The 16,997-nt window shown below is 39.3% G+C and overlaps 1 protein-coding gene across 29 annotated transcripts in view; it reads left to right on the top strand.

The window, feature by feature from the left end:
* The window catches only part of LOC144001226 (calcium-activated potassium channel subunit alpha-1a), a 234,959-nt gene that overhangs the window by 70,732 nt on the left and 147,230 nt on the right, over nucleotides 1-16,997 (top strand). The window lies entirely within an intron of this gene.

Raw genomic sequence — 16,997 nt, 5'->3', positions numbered from 1 at the left:
ATTTTTACATCATGTACAATCTGGATGACTCGCTACCACACACTGTAGATATGTTATGAGATTCCATAGGGAAGCTATTTGACGTTAAATTCTGGCTGAATGCTGATTTGGCCCGCACTGTCCAATTACCAATTATAGCTGACTTGCGGCAGGCTGTTGTACAAGGTGGTGTTTACTCTGCCAGCTGAACCAATGAGTTAACGGCTTATAGTATTCTTATTTGTCAGGTACAAGCAAGAGATGCAGTACCAAGATGACACTATAAACTGATAACACATTCCACTAGATTAGAAATGATTTGCGATAAAAATCACAACGTGATTGACGTGTCGACTTTCAGCCTTGATTGAAGAGGTTTCACAAAAGTATGGCATTTGCCATTTAGGAATTCCGGCTATTTTATGCAGAGTACCTCCATGTTCAAGTGCTAATTATTGCGATTCTGGTGGTGTCAATCAAAAGTGAGCATCATCATACATTGCAGCTCATTAGAGTGCAAGTGTACCCGATGAAGTTTCAAATGAGCATGCATGATCCCCATTGGATAAAATTAGATTTCTCCTTGGAAGCCTTAACCGTGCCATTGTTATGAGTCACACTGTGGGAAAATGACAAATTACTTTATATTAAATGGTTTCATGGTACAGTCCCAATTGTAGCCTGACCAAAAGCATATGTCACAATAGTAGTCTGTTTAAAAATTTAACATATACCACGGAATGCTAGCAAGTAGTGTTCTTAATAATTAATTTGGAATGTGGGCATTAGACCGGAATTATTGCAGCAATTGAGGAAAAATGGAGTGCAATAATTGTCTGCCTCCAGCCGTGATGCTGTTGATTCAGTCTCGACTACATTAGTTTACTGTCTAAAGGACAACACGGTGTCAAATATGGGAAGTACTGTCATGAAAAAGGTTCTAAATGTATATCTTTAAGAGTCCAATGGCTTCTTGCTGGACTGTACCCTTTAAATAGGGTGTAGTTATGGCCTGTATTGTTTGTAGACAAATGTGTACCAAAGGGTTGCACTGTACGGTACACAAGTCTCCCCTGTATAGGCAAATCTGTATCCGAGGAGAGATAAAGCAATCCGTAATATATGCAAAAAGATAAGATGTAGATCGGCAGGCATTACTACTATTTACTTTTACTTGACACATTATTGTAAAGTAAGACTACTCTTACTGAAGTACAATTTTTGGCTAACCAACTCTACTCAGTAGTCGCAACTGAGAAAAGTTGAATGGAATTTCAGGAGCTGCCACTTTTATGTTTGCTGTAATGTGACAGTTGCTTCATACTTGGCGAGGGTAGTGGGGAAACCGGGAGGGATCAGGGGTGCCTTTCATGGCGGAATATGAAGAACCCTATAGGGAGCTGTCAATTTACAAAATGAGCCTCTCTTTCATCCACTGGCATGGTCTCACACTTTCATCTCGTACTCCGCCTCAGAACTCCATCTAGCCTCTATGCATAAATGCATTTGAGCGAGTGACATAGAGGCATCAACATGGAGGACGACACATGGGGAAGAGCTGGCAAGAAATGAGACGCTAGTTGCTTTATGGGAATATCACCTTCTTTCGTTTGTCTAACTTCCACTGGGGTCGATAATTGTGCCCAGTGGTTTTTCCCTACTTTGTGTACATGATGTAATCATATGCAGCTAGCACAAAGTGTGTGTATATATGCAGGTGAATACTCTGTGTAGGTGAATGAGTATCTCCTCATGTGGGTGGAGTATGTACATTTGTGGATGTTTGGATTTGTCCACATACTACACAGTACCTGCTCGATAGCTCGTGTATGCCGTGCGTGCGTGTGCGTGTGTGTGTAGGTGGGTTAGTGATGTTTGTGGGACTTGTGCTCTCCCGTCAGTGTTTCACTGCAGATCAAGATTACGAGAATCTATGTACACGGAACCTGGTCGGTAACCATAGCAACTCTTGTGTACTGGGGTTCAGTCATCTGACATCAAGGGGGTGTCTGCCGAAGTACACACACATACACACGCAAGTGGGATTAAAGCAACTTGATGCCAACTCCATTCCTTCCAAATGGAAGAAGCAAAGAAGCCCAAGGTGTTGTTGCTCAAAGCTGAGTGATGCAGTCACAAGTGGGCCACACTCCGGATGTGTAGAGGGCGCGTTCAGATCTAATCACTCAGATGGAGTTTAGGGGCCACCAGGGCCACACTGAAGGACCACCTTATGGGTTGCTCATCTTTGTGTGAACAGAAGTACATCCTCAACTAACTAGCAGTTTTGGGTTGCACTTGCCGATGGGATTTTCCTGTACTTCTGCCTTGTGATCACAAACATGCAGTTGTTTATAGTTACTTGTAACATATAATACAAGAAAGAACAGCTTACAGAGATGTGCAAAACCACAAAAATTTGCAAGGTGCCACAATGGAATTTTGAGTCAACTGTTTAGGGAATTAATGGCAAGAGGGAATATCCATCCATCCATCCATCCATCCATCCATCCATCCATCCATCTTCTACCGCTTAGCCGAGGTCGGGTAGCGGGGGCAGCAGCTTGAGGATGGAAACCCAGACCTCCCTCTCCCCAGCCACTTCAACTAGCTCCGCCGGCGGGACCCCAAGGCGTTCCCAGGCCAGCCGAGAGACATAGTCTTTTCAGCATGTCCTGGGTCGACCCCGGGGCCTCCTGCCGGTGGGACATGCCCGGAACACCTCCCCAGGGAGGCGTCCAGGAGGCATCCGAACCAGATGCCCGAGCCACCTCAGCTGGCTCCTCTCGCAAGAATAATCTGTTGGAATGTCTGCTGGTTCTAGTGTGCATACTGTAGTTTGATAGTGCTTGCTTGAGGGAAGGAGCTAGAAGAGGTAGTAACCAGGATGTGTAGGGTCAGAGAGAATTTTTGCCTGTCCTTGTCTTGGTTCTTGCAGCATGTAAGTCCTCAAGACAGGGTAGTGGGTACCCACTGGGGTAGCCCCCATAAGCGCACTGAAAAACAAAAGACACAGTAACAATCCAATGATAGATGATTTTATTCTTTTTTTTTTTTTTTTTTTTTTTTTTAGAATCCACTGTTTGTGAGGTGCCAATGTGAATTAGGTCTCAAAGAATGATATTTGCTACATGTCAATAGCCTCTGCAAGTATGATTTTTGGTCAACAAACATTTTGTTTTTAGTCCAGTTTTGAAGTTTGAAGTTTATTGAATATATATATATATATATATATATATATATATATATATATATATATATATATATATATATATATATATATATAAAAACATAAACAAATAACAAAGAAAGTTAAAAGTAAAATAAAAGAAACATCCAATAAATGTCAATTTATATGTTCAAGGGAGTAGGAAGAAGTTGAAAACTTATCAAGTCCTACCCCTTATTCTTCGTATCCTATCACTTATTTCATATTTGATACAATAGATTACATTTTAATAAAAGAAAATATATAATCCGACTCATATAGCGTATGCAAATAAAATGAATAGAAATACACAATAATAATACATCAACACACTCATGGAAACAATTCTCATTACTCTCATATTGATACATCAAAGAAAAGTAAGTCAATAAATAAATCATTTCTACAATTTTCCTAACTCATGTCTGATTTAAATAATAATATTGAACTTTGCTTTTAAACATTTTTTTTAAATTCAACAAGTGAATTACATCTTTTCAGGTCAGTTCCCAAGTTATTCCACAAATTAACTCCTTTAAACGGAGACATACTTTTGCTTAATATTTGTTCTTGTTTTGGTTTTTTTGTACACACTTGTACCCCTTATAAGGACAGTGTCAAATTTCAAACAACTTTTGAGTACTGTGGCAGAGTAATTATTGTATACTTTGTACATTATTTGTGCTATTTTAAACTCAACCAAGTCATAAAATTTCATTGTATTTAATTTAATAAATAGTGGATGTGTTGATTCTGTATATTTTGATCGATTAATAATCCTTATGGCTCTTTTTTGCAATTTAAAAACAGGGTCGGTATTTGTTTTATATGCATTTTCCCCAAATTTCCACACAATAGGTCAATATGGTAATAATAATGTATTATATAATGTATATAGTGAATTCATGTTCAGGACCTCCTTGGTTTTATAGAGTATCCCTATGATTTTTGGCATTTTCCTTTTAACATTTTCTATGTGTGGCTTCCAACATAATTTATCATCAATAACTACTCCAAGGAATTTATTTTCATACACCATTTCTATTTCAATTAAATTCACCATAATTTTGACTTGATGAGTGATTGGTCTAGTGCCAAATCTATGAACTTGATTTTATTTAAATTGAATGATAATTTGTTCATGTCAAACGATTTTTTTAATGTATTTAATTCATACTCCACAGTAGTCAGAAGCTGCTTTTACTTCCTGTTGGTGAATGAGGCCCATTGTCCTTATTGGGAGATGGCAGAAAATGACAACCCACTGTCCACAAGAATGATACATATTTTGACTCAGAAATGTTTATTAAGAGATTTACAATCAAAGTTCATACAGTACGGTCCTATTGTTTACAGTACAGCAGGATTTATTGTCAAAATAAGGTTCCCGTCTGGAAGCGATGAAGAGTGGAACGAAACCCGCCGTGCTTGCAAACACAGTCTTCTATTTTCATGGTTTGATTTCCAGGCTGAGGAAATGTGTTGCTGTATACTGCTGTGTTCATTTGCATACAGAGAGGATGAATGAGATCCAATGTGGAGATGCATGTTAATACCCAGTAGGAACACACCCTTTTAGAGCTGTCAGACAATGTAGGACTACTGAAAACTAGGATGCAAAATTCTGGGAAACCCTAGGTGCGTTTCCATTACCCTCAGTGTTGCGCAAAAGGCACGTTTTGCAAAAGTAAGCTGGTAATGGAAACACCGGATTTGCAAAAAAAGTCTCAAATATCGCAAAAAAGTTTTTGCGCTCTCATGAGGTGGTTTTTGAGACGTATCGAAAAAAGAAGTATTTCGCAAAAGTGTAATGGAAACACTTTTTGCGCATTAGTAGTCATGTGACACCCGCCCGGTCACGGCAGAAAGGACTGTAACACGTTGTTTATGTCCATTTTTATTAAACTTGCAATTACTATTTGTTTTGAGATTTATTAATTTCGGTTTTGTATTTTAGTTTTAGATACTGAAGTGATTTGTGTCGGCTACTGCACGTCATGAGCACAAAAGAGTGAGAGGTGTAATCGAGCGTGCCTCCTTCGAAAAGTTGAAGGAGAGGAGAGCTTGAAATCCGGTCCTGCCATGTCTGGTTAATTTAGCAGAAAACATCAGAAACTTTTAACAATTTGTAACCCGCCTTTTACCCAGCCTCTGCATGGGAACAACATTTTAGGATTACAGGAAGTAGGAAGTACGGGGCCACTCGCTTTCGTGTCAGAACTGCTTGCCGACCGCAAAGGGACACACACAACAACACCAACACTAAATGCCCGAAACCGCCTGGTGAGGGGTGAGTGTTTTTAAAGTAATATAATTACACCGGGCGTCAGTCTACCGTAAACATCATGAGCACCTCCTACAGAACATCTCCTACAGAGGTCTCGCGAGACGGGACATTCCGAGAATTGCGCCTCAGAAGCAAAACTCTCAATGGAAACACCGACAATTCGAAATTGTACTTTATCGAAATAGTACAATATCGCTTGTATTTTTTGCGAAAAAGGGTAATGGAAACGCACCAAATGAGAAATTGTGAGAATGAACAGTAATGAAGTAGGAATTTGGCGCATTACACATTGAAAGGAAATGATGACACCTAAATTGAGGTTAAATCAACTATGCTTTGTGCCATTCCATTTGAATTTATAGTTTGAACTATGCTTTACACAACTGTTGTGCGATGTTTTGATAATATATTTGCTCCCACTGACCCACTGCATTCAGACACCTTCACTTTGTTGTAAACAGTCGGAAATTGTAAAAGTCTGACTTCAATTCTCGTAACAAAACTGCAGGGTCGCAATTTGCCGTAGTACTATAATAAAATAAAAACAGGAGGAGGGAAAGCATTGCAATATTGCATTTTACAGATCCTGCTTCTGTCCTTGTAATGTGGATTCTTGCTAAAAATTCAACAAAATAAGACTGTAAGGCAGTGAAGGTGTCTGAGTGTGAGTCGAGCGCTGGGGCGAATGGAAGGAGGAAGAGGAGTGCACCGGTGTACGTCTGTGGAATGAGCGCTTGAGCGCAACACTAACTGGATGTTGTTTTTTAGACATAGTTACAGCCAACATTTATCATTCATTTTTACAGTAGAGCTTGTTGATCAACCACCACTCATCACGGGTTTATCGTCTTTGCAGACACCAGTGTATATTCTCTAGTGTTGTTCTGATGCAGATACTGGTATTGGCACAGGTGCCGATACTGCATTAAAACAGTGGTATCGGTATCGGTGAGCACTCACAATTCCAACACTAATATAGGATTTTGAATCCAGCATATTTTGTCTTGCTCGTGCACGACATTCACTGATATGTGACATGTTCACTGCATGCCGATCTAAGATATCCTATTGGCCCTTGAATGCTCTGAACCAATGGCAATACAGCTTTTTCATGTTGAGGGGGAAAAAACCTTAGGTATCGGTATGGTATCTGTTGGCCGATACTGTAAAGCTGGGTATCTCAATCGGTATCGGGGGCCAAAAAACGGTATTGGAACAACACTAATATTCTCTGCCTTCCATCTGTTCCAAAGCATTTGATGCATTCGCTAATTGACACCTGACGTGAGGATTTAGGCTGTTAATTAACGAATGTGAGCGGTTACCCTTTCGGATGGGCGTACATGGCACTTGTGCTTTTGCTGTGTTTGAGGATTGTGACTAGTAGTCAACATCTTTCTATTATATTTGCATAATATTTTTGTCTAAAATGTTGTCTTGTTTTTGTATAATATTTCACTCAGCTGTTGGCACCTCTGCTAGTTTGATGCACATACCTAACGTGTTTCTTTTCATCTTGGTGTACATGTTCTAAAAACCAAAGAACGTGACTCTATGGCTCAGCGCAAGGCTCTAATTTGAGGCCTGATGTAACACAACCAATTACGCCTCAAAATTAGTAAGTCACTCATTGATTAGCAAAATTGCTCCTCAAAGAAAGAAAGAAAAAAAATCAGGGCTTGGTTGGGGGAGTATTCATTTAAACATTGAAGACAATACATTGAAGACAATAACAGTTTATATGGCTTGGAAATGGGTTTTACTTCCAGGGCCCCGGTTGTTCAAAACTCGGTTATATCTTTAACCACTGGTTAAGTAGATTTAACCGACCGTTAACTATAACAGCACTGTTATCTTGCTGTTCAAAACGCTGTTAACTTTAACTGGCTGTCAACTTGTTGTTGAAGTTAACACACCTAGGACCGCCTCTATCTTTTTAACAGTGTGGTTAACTCTGCGCTCGCGGCTAATGATGTTCGTTGAGCGCAAGAAAAGGAGAGTCTGTCGAGGCCTTGACTTTGACATTGGCAATTATTCTGATGAAAAGTTACGCACACGCTATACCGATTAGCAGTAATGCAATGCCAAGTCTCGTACTTAGTCAAAAGAGAAATAATAAAAATGTGTTTTTTAAACATTAGTTCTAAAAATGGACAGAGACAACATTTAGTGGGAGGTGATTCCAAAGAGGTTACCTGTGATGTTTCCTGTTTGCGTAAATAAAATTTAAATTTAATTTAATTTGTTAGCAGAAAACTTCCTTCTTTTTTTTTTCTTTTTTTTTTTTTTTGCCGAGTGCCAGGGGTCGTTTGGTTAGTATCCGTTCTACTTTCTTTCGCCGACCCGGAAGTAAACAAAAAGAGGAATTGTGGAATATATTAGTGCTGACCAGTGACATAAATGGCGTGACTAACCATGTTTTGAACAACGCATATTTAACGGCCGGTTAGTTAACGGCGGGTTAAGAATTTGACTGGCGGTTAGGGGTTAAACAGTAGTTAAAATAATCGAGAATTGAACAACCGGGCCCAGGTATTTTGAATGGTGTTTATTTTTAGTTAGTTAGACAAGCAGAAAATGCAAATAATTTGTAACTTAAGGTCATTTCAGGGGGAAAATACTACATCAATTCGGGATACCGTATATGTTATTATCGGGACAGAAAATGACCAAAATTGTGATAGAATTTAGTTTCACAGCACTACATTACACTGTCACCCGACGATCTGCATTCCTTTTTCTTTCAATTAATTTCCTTTAAATTCCATGGAATGTGTCCAACTTTTAATAGATTCCCAAATTCCCAACGTGAACTTCCCATCAAAAGTTAGTGAAAAGTCTTACTTGAGCCCTGCTGAGAATGCATGTGAAATATGTCTAAGACAGACTCGGTTCTTGTATATTTGCCTTGATGAGTTCCTACCAATGAAAGATCAAGCACAACCCGAGGCTCGCTGACTGAATAACCAACAACTCCAAATCCAGAGGCTTTGCCCCTAGCCTCTCGTTTTAATCCACCATGCTGTGCTGATTGAGTGGTGTTAGAAGCTCTTTTTCACCAGTCTGTAATGCGTGATTTGACTTTGCCCAACTGGTTGGCTCTGATGAGTGGAATTAAATATCCACCCACGGTGCATAACCATTACGATCTGACATGTGCTGCATGAGAAACAGCTCATTCTGGTGATTAGCAAGAAGGCTAGTAGAGCAGAAACCTATTAAGGCTTATGGTATTGTTCAGACTTGCGCAGCACCAATAAAGACAGGGCTGTAGGCGTACTTGGCCGCTTACAGTACGTGCTTGAATTTATGAGTCCACCTTTGCCTTGTGTCATATTGCCTGACTGATAATACATGCCCACTGACTTGGTCGTATGTCAAAGTTCTCATTATGAGTTTGGTGTCACACAAAACACACACACACCATATATCCTGTTTCAATAAGGCACCGTCACCCTATGTGCACAGGGAGAAGATTGATGTTATGTCTATGGGTGTCTTTGTTTTTCGCCTATTCCCTTTTAAAATAGCACCACATCAAATATTTAATAGGGTCTGTAGTGTGGCTTTCAGCTCACTCTGAGCTCAGGGTCACAGTGAGAGACATCAAGAGTAATAAAAGTAATCGCATGTGACCTCCGAAATGGAGAAGGAAATGGACCGATAGGTGAATAAGTATCATTTGTGTGGACTTATGCAAAGCAGGAAGGAACTTAGCAGTGGAGTGCCACTTGCAGTCAAAGGAGGAAATGTCTCTGAGAGCTCTGTGAGCAGCTGTTCACTCAAAAGGGGCTGCATGTAGGTGAAAGGCTCGGCACCTCTGGATGCCTCATCAAGCTCTTGACAGGGGAATCACTCCAGTTGCTTTGCTGATAGACCTCATTAAGCACCCAAGGGCACGCCGTCCAAGGAAATTTCCCGTCGGACAGCTGGAAATGCAAGTGGCCTGAAATTCTTTTTTTGGACTCTTGACTAATTGATTCCTGTGTTAATGTTACACTGATAATGTATGTAATCCCATAATGTCCAAGAAAAACAGGGATTATAACCTCCCAATGTAGATATTGCACTGTGGATTTGCACGGCATGGTCGTTTCCAGAAATAGGTCAGGTCCCGCCATCTTTCTTAATGGGATCTTGGGCGGCAACCGGGGACCATCTGTTCACAAAGCCCGTGGTCATCGCTCTGCCTTCCCATCAACCCAAACATTGCATATCAACCCTCATATTCGATACTATATCAAATACAACACATCTGTCACGCTTTTAGCATGTGCATTCTTGCACATGAATAAGTTCAAATGACCTTATTGCCTGACCCTGCAGATGTTCACCTAACTGGTTTATTATATTTTTTGTTAGAATAGTGAATGTAAACACATACAAAATGTACATGTAGTGACCTAGTTTGAAAATACATCTGCTTTCCATTTTATGTAAAATTGAAGTCCTGCAAATTCTATCACATATGGGCTCTACATCTATGGACTTGATCTTTACTATAGGTAAAACCCTGTCAAATTACATGTTAAAATAAGGTCAGTAATATAGTATTATTAAGAATTTATTTGAAGAAACCATCTATTTGAGTAGAGGCTTTCATTTCATTTCAATGATCCTCTATGGGTGGATTCTGGTGGTCTATTCTTGGGCCCTATTAATAATTTAGTGCAGTTGGAGGTAGAGCAAATTATTTTCTGTTCCTTTCCTGACAAGGAAATCTATATATCTGGGGAAAGGCATTAATCTGTGAAATGGTTGCAACTATTTGAGGCTACGCAGTACCTGTCTGAATCAAATCAATGCACTTGATAAACAGGTGACAAGCAAGGTTTAACCAAGATATACATGCAATTTCATATTTTGACAAATAAATGCTGGTCCAAGACTACTTGGACAAGAGCCTAAACACACTTTTTATTTTTTATTTTTTTGTTCCTCATATAAGTATGTTTTTGGCAAGTGTTACAGTTCAGCTTATCATGGACGTTTGTGTTTCCATAGTGTGTTTATATCGTAACATCATACCATCCCCATATTATTTACACACACCCCCCCCCCCCCCCCCCCCCACACACACACACACACACACACACACACACACACACACACACACACCCACACACCCACACACCCACACACACACACACACACACACACACAAAAAAGCGTAATGGTCCAGTGTTGTGTGTCTGTAAAGGAATTGTATCCATTCTAACATAGAAGAAGGCTGGGGGTGGGGCTGGGTGGTTGGGAAGGCTTCTCTTTCAACCAATCATGTGTGCAGCTCCACCCACCACAAACATTGTGAAGCAACCTCACATAAATGTCCTGTGATGTGGATTTTGGTAGCATTTACAATAGAATGGTCAACATAAAGTTCTCATCATGAAAATGCAGCAAAAATAATGAAGCAATTAAATTAATGAACAACTAATCCATTAACAAATTAACGAACAACTTTTTTACTTCCATTTAACATGTGAAAGTTTGATAAATATATCCAACAGATGAACATTTACTTAATACAATTAATATTAAATTCAGTGGAAAATCTCTTATTATTTTGGGTGACATGGGGACACCTCAAAGGCACCTTATGGCGATACAGACTCATTGATGATATTTCTTTCCTGTCCTTTATAAACAAACTCATTTCAGTATAAACATGGAAGTAGTGAACACACTTTGCCACTTCATGTCCTTAAATGAACAGAAGCACAACTGGGTGCATGTTGGCAGTAAAGTAACGTGTGCAAGGCCACTGTGCATGCTTTTTGTTGCGGCCTTTTGTGTTGCTATTTGTCCTCAAACGTCCCGTTGTGTTGAAAATGAGTGTGAAAGTGTTCTCGCCTTCTCCCTGGGATTGACCTCTTTCCTGGTCCGAGAACAGATGTCATTCACTGTCTTTTCCACGCAAGTACATTGTGTTTACCTCATTGTTTTACACCATTGAACATATTTTGTTTGCACGCCTGACTTTATTGGCCGTGCATATGTCTGCCTTTTTCTATAGCACATATGTTTTCTGTATGCTTGTATATGCTTGTATGTGTGTTCAAGCGGATGTGTCCTTGTTTGCATGGCGATGTGTGTAAACGCACGACTGCGCGCATGTGTGTGTGTATATATGTCTGTTTAGCCTCGCTGATTACGCTTTCCCGTCGAGTGTGTGTAACTAATTTATTGCTGTCAGCAAACTCCTCAGCATGGGTACAGCTGTCAAAACAGCCTCAGCTCCTGCGTCGTGACAACGGTTTCATCCCTCCGCATGAAAATAACTGGCGGCTTCCTGCACCGTGCAGGCCGCTTTGTTTGCATATATCGCCCGGTTGCAAACTTGAGGGTTTTGCATCAGTGGCTTTGTCCAGCCAAAGGGAGCACTGCATGTGTGAGGGAATTCATGAGGAAGTTGGACAACAAAACAAATCCACCCACTCTCCCCCCTCATGTTAAAGGACCGCACACACAAATATGACTGGGAGATGAAACACATAAAATATCATTGCCATTCAGCTTGTGGACTACCAATTGTAATGAGCCTTTGGGCTGTAAGGTGCATTTACATTTTATTGCTGAAATGTTCATTAATGTAAATTGTTAGGGGGAGAAAGAAATAAACAGCAATTTTTGACATTATGCAGAGGTTGCTGTGCCTCTGTTTAATGAGGTCCTGCGTCCAAGCAATTTGATTACTGTCTTATGATGTTAATAATACAAGAAGAAGAATCCCATAAAATTAGCATTGAACATTTTTTACAGTATTCATAATATTTAAGTATAAAATTAACCAAAATTGGAACCAACAGAAAATTGACACAACTTTTTTGATTTTTTTTTTCCTACCCCATTGTTTTTAATATTTCAAAGTGTACTTTTGTTACTACTACTACAATTGCTATTAATAATTATAGTTAAAACACACAGTAATCAAGTATACAGTGGTATTAATACGTTTAAAAAATCTAGCAAAATTTGAAAAATATTGGCAATTTTTGGGACCGTTCAAATGACTTACGGTGAACACCTTGTTATTTTATGTATTTCTATATTTTGTTTACTAATTGTGTAAATCTGAAATGCTTTGCAGCAGGGGTGTCAAAATCATTTTTGTCATGGGTCACATAATAGTTTTTGTTTCCTTTGGTGAGCCTTTAAGACTTTGAACCCAAATAAATGGATGATCGCCTCATGTTACATACCAAATTGAGTAATTTTAAATTATTAAATCAGAGGCCAGTAACACTGTTTTCTCAAAATTAGTAACAAAAAAAATGGTTGCGATATCAACATTTTAAGTGAAGACAATTTGTAATTTTGGTAATTTAGCAACATGAACTTTCGCTTGCCGCATAAAATGATGTGGCGGGCCAGATCTGGCCTCTGGGCCTCGAGTTGCACATGTAGTTTAATTTGATTCCTCTAAAAAAATAAAATAAATGTGTCATCTCAAATTCTGCTAGAGTATGTTAACTTCTGGCCACAATTGTAAAATAATTTACTTTCTTTCAATGTAAATTTTTTTTAACATTCCCATTTGGTTGATTTTAACTCAGTTACCAAATATACTGAACTGTACTTCTCTAGCGGTTCAAAAAGGAGGGGAAAAAAAAAACCATTTGCTGTATCCCTTGTATTCTATCACATTACATTATTGCTTCATTAAAACCTGAAAGAATGAATGAATATAGAGAAGTATAACACAATTGTTCATAAGTACATGACACACACTCCATTCTCATAGTCATTGGCTGTCCAGTAAAAAAAAAAAAAAAAAAACCTCTCTGGAAGCTCATCAGTCATGTTGCTGTGTGAAATAAACAATCGATTGCCACATCCCGAGCCAATTTCTCTGTAAATTAACAGCAGTGGACATAGACAAATCTATCAATTTTTCACCACTCCTTTCGCCATTTGCCAGCGTGTTCCACAGTGATGAAAGTCAACACCTGAGCCGAGAAGCTTTTATTTCCCTAACTCAAATTCTGTCTCCTTGCCGCATCCTTCGTTTCCTTTCTGCTCTTTTGTTTAGCCGCCTTAACCGTTTGTCATTTGCCGTCATTTATCAGCTCAATCGATAGCAATCCAATTGGCATAGACCTGGATCCTCTGGATGGTGATGAATAGCTGTTTATGCTCAAGGAAACAACCCTGCAGCAGAGTGACTGAGTGGGAGAAAGTGCACGCCAACGTCTCCTCGCTTGAGAAATATGAAGGAAAATTCACAAAAAACATTGCCTTAAAGGACAGCCATGTTTTTTTCATAAATGATCTCTATGAAATATTGATGGCTCAATCCCAGTGAGACACTGAAGGGTGTGGTTCCCTCTGCATATTATCTCATTTGCATCGATCAATTTTTGCCTCTCATTTTGATGCAAAATATTTTTAGATTAGGGAGACCCAGTAGGGTCATCCTGTGCATGGAGCAGACTGGGGGCATATTATTGTTAGCATTTATTTGTGCCAAATAAAGCCTAAAATTGTCTACATCTTCAGGCTTTATTTGGTTGACATTTTATTAACATACATATAATATACGAGTGTGTTTATGTACACATTTGCTTTAATAATTTCATGCAATCAACTGGCCGTATATTATTGTTGTTTGCTTCCAGGATGTGATTTACAAGCACAGGTCGCTGGTGATTTATGGTTGTCATGGTCATGGGTTGTCCATGTGAAGTTTTTTTTTCTATAGATGGATGTGTGTGTTTTATTAATCCTGTGGGGGTATAGTTTTATAGATAGAAAAAAAGTTTAAAAGCCTTGTACTAGGCAGTGGAGGAGTGGAAGGGATGGAACTGGCATAGGAAGGTTCACACACTCACAATATTTCCCGTAGGAAATAAAATTAATCTGCTCCCTGTTGCCATCGTAAACCCTTTATTCACTGTACAGGCCAATTAACTGTCATCCAATGTGTAAAAAGAAGTTACCCACCAATAATTGTAAAAAATTAAAAACAATAAATTGTGTAGGTGACAAATGCGCAGCTGGAGATTGCGGCTTCTTGTTAGAGGTGAGTCTCAAAGCACGGTTTATTTTCCAGGCCACATTTAATTGTTTTTTTTAATTTATTTATTTATTTTTTTATTATTTTTAATGTCATGTTATTATTGACCTATTTTGTGGTGAGGAGCTAGGACAGAGACTGAGACAGAGTGAAAATATGTTCTACCGTTAAAACTAGCTTTTGGTGCTTGGTCTAATTGGAGTAGTCTAGTTTGTCATAGTCAAGATGGGGAAGCACCGGGCTGGTCAGTTGTAGTTACTTTACTTTATAATTAACCAGAGGGTTGTATGTATCAACAACGCACACATATCAAAGTTACCGGTATTTGTTTCACCCTTCCCTCCCAACAGTGCTTGACTGTCCGCTTCGTTTTTATATATTGATCCACATTCGATTGGTTTTCAATTTTAGCACAGGGGTTAATTTTACAGCTGTCAAATGGCAGGTCTCAAGTTTAACCCCATAAATGAATTTTCTGGTGCCCCCACTCGAGGACCGTCATAAAGCCGCAAAGCTTTCTGCGACGATGACTCATCACACCTTGGTGTTTCTCTCCTGCTCCCATCTATTTACCAGTCCATTTACTACCCAGACCTCCATTCCATGAGAGGCTACGGCCGGCGCTTATTTTCTCTTTTTCTGCATTCCCCTGTGTACCTTGTCTGTCCCACCCTCACTCGGGCAGCAAGGTCAAGAGAGGAGGCTCAGCTGTGATTCTTATTAGCTGTCCTTCATAAAAAAAAAAAAAAAAAGTCTCAGACACTCTTGAATCATTCAGCTCCTGCTAGACAAGAGGCTCAGCACATACTGTAAATATTAAAAGGGCTGTTTCTGGAAAACTGACTTAATTGCCTGCATTCACATATTTGTATCTCAGGTATCCCTGCTAAGTGTTTAATGTCAAGTACATTTTGTGTTAGGTGCTTACTGTATGCCAGACAGTTTCTTTAATAAAGCCGTTCAGATTTCTGGAATTCGGGCTAACTTTAATAACCCAACAAATTTCTTCACCCATAACTTTGCTTTTGTTACTAACAATGACCATTTTATATTACGTGAATACGCAAGTAATTTAGCTGATTAATCATGATTAATCAAAATTAAAAAGTGTGATTAATCAGATTAAAAATTTTAATCATTTGACAGCACTAGTATTTTTTTTATTTTTTTTATGCTAGAACATACAGAAGGCTTTGTTGCAGCCATCTACTGCAGAGTATGGTTGAAGCAATGGTAGTTATAAAAACGGCCAGCAGGTGGCAGCAGAGTATAAGCGATCAACCAGGGCCATGTTAAAACAAGCTGATTTCCCCACAGTTCTAAACAGATTTGTGAATGATGAAACTTAGCTATATTATAATGCTAATTGCTGCAAAACGGAAACCGATAGAAATATACTTTTTTTTTCCTGATAAAATAAGAGATTCTAATCTTTCTTTTGGTAGGTTCCATTTTTTTATCGCAATAGAACACAATATTTTGTGGACCTTGCAAAGTCAGTCAAAAACAGCCGGGAGTGGAGGGGGTTGCTTCAGTGAAAATGGCTGCGATTGAATGAGTTTTGGAGGTGATACCAAAAAATGTGTTTCTGTATTGTTCCTTGTAGCTTTCTTTATACTACTCACAAGGCAACTGCTGTGGTTGCACTACTTTTTCCAAGTGTCTTCTAAGGAATCACTTAGCTAATTGCAAGAAAGCCTGGACAGTTGGCCATTCCTGTTAGATAATTAATATATGACTGTTTTCTTTACGCTCCATAGGTGATGGTGGCAATGCTATTCAAAGAATTTTTGCAGTGGTTTATCTATGATCCTGAAACCAAGGCAATGGCAAGGGTCAACAGAAATGAGATTATACAAGCACATGAGACTGCAGGCTTCAGACATCCACACACATGGAGGCCTGACGGTGCAGGTATTTTCTGGTGTGTTGTCAGTTTTGGCACTTCCTGTCACCTCAGAGACAAGTGCTTGTGGTTGTCATGACGGCTGGGTGTAGCCTCGGGGATGATCGCTTGATTGACTCCAGTATGACGCCAACCTAATGGATCATCACAACTTGCTGTGTCACGTTGATCCAACTTGCATCCAAGAATGCTGTCGCCGCCAGCCACAGACTGTAAATCTTTCCAAAAGCACAAGCCTTTAGAGGGGACACAGTGTATTTGTCGAAATATTAAGGAAGTAAAATGGCTTTGGTTGTGATAGTGCTCTTAGTCAGCAATATTCGTTTTTCTATCTAAGACTTTTAATGAGGTCCAAAATGCAACATTATATGTCATCCTAAAAGTTCAGCCACCCAGGAAGTGCCGTCTTTGCAGATTTGTCTGACCAGGTTCACGTCGTTCGAGCCACACTTGTTCTAACCCTGCCACTGCCCTCTGTAAGACCTATGATGCAAACAAATTATCGACTTTGACATTCATCCGGGTGGCACAGGGCTCTCTGTACGACACAAGAGGCTGTCAATTAACTCCAATGTAAAGCCAGTCAGGCCACTAAGTGAAC

Source organism: Festucalex cinctus, chromosome 14 (genome assembly GCF_051991245.1).
Source record: "Festucalex cinctus isolate MCC-2025b chromosome 14, RoL_Fcin_1.0, whole genome shotgun sequence".
NCBI lineage: Eukaryota > Metazoa > Chordata > Actinopteri > Syngnathiformes > Syngnathidae > Festucalex > Festucalex cinctus.
Note: the sequence above shows the minus strand (reverse complement) of the source record. Positions and strands in the feature narration are given on the sequence as shown.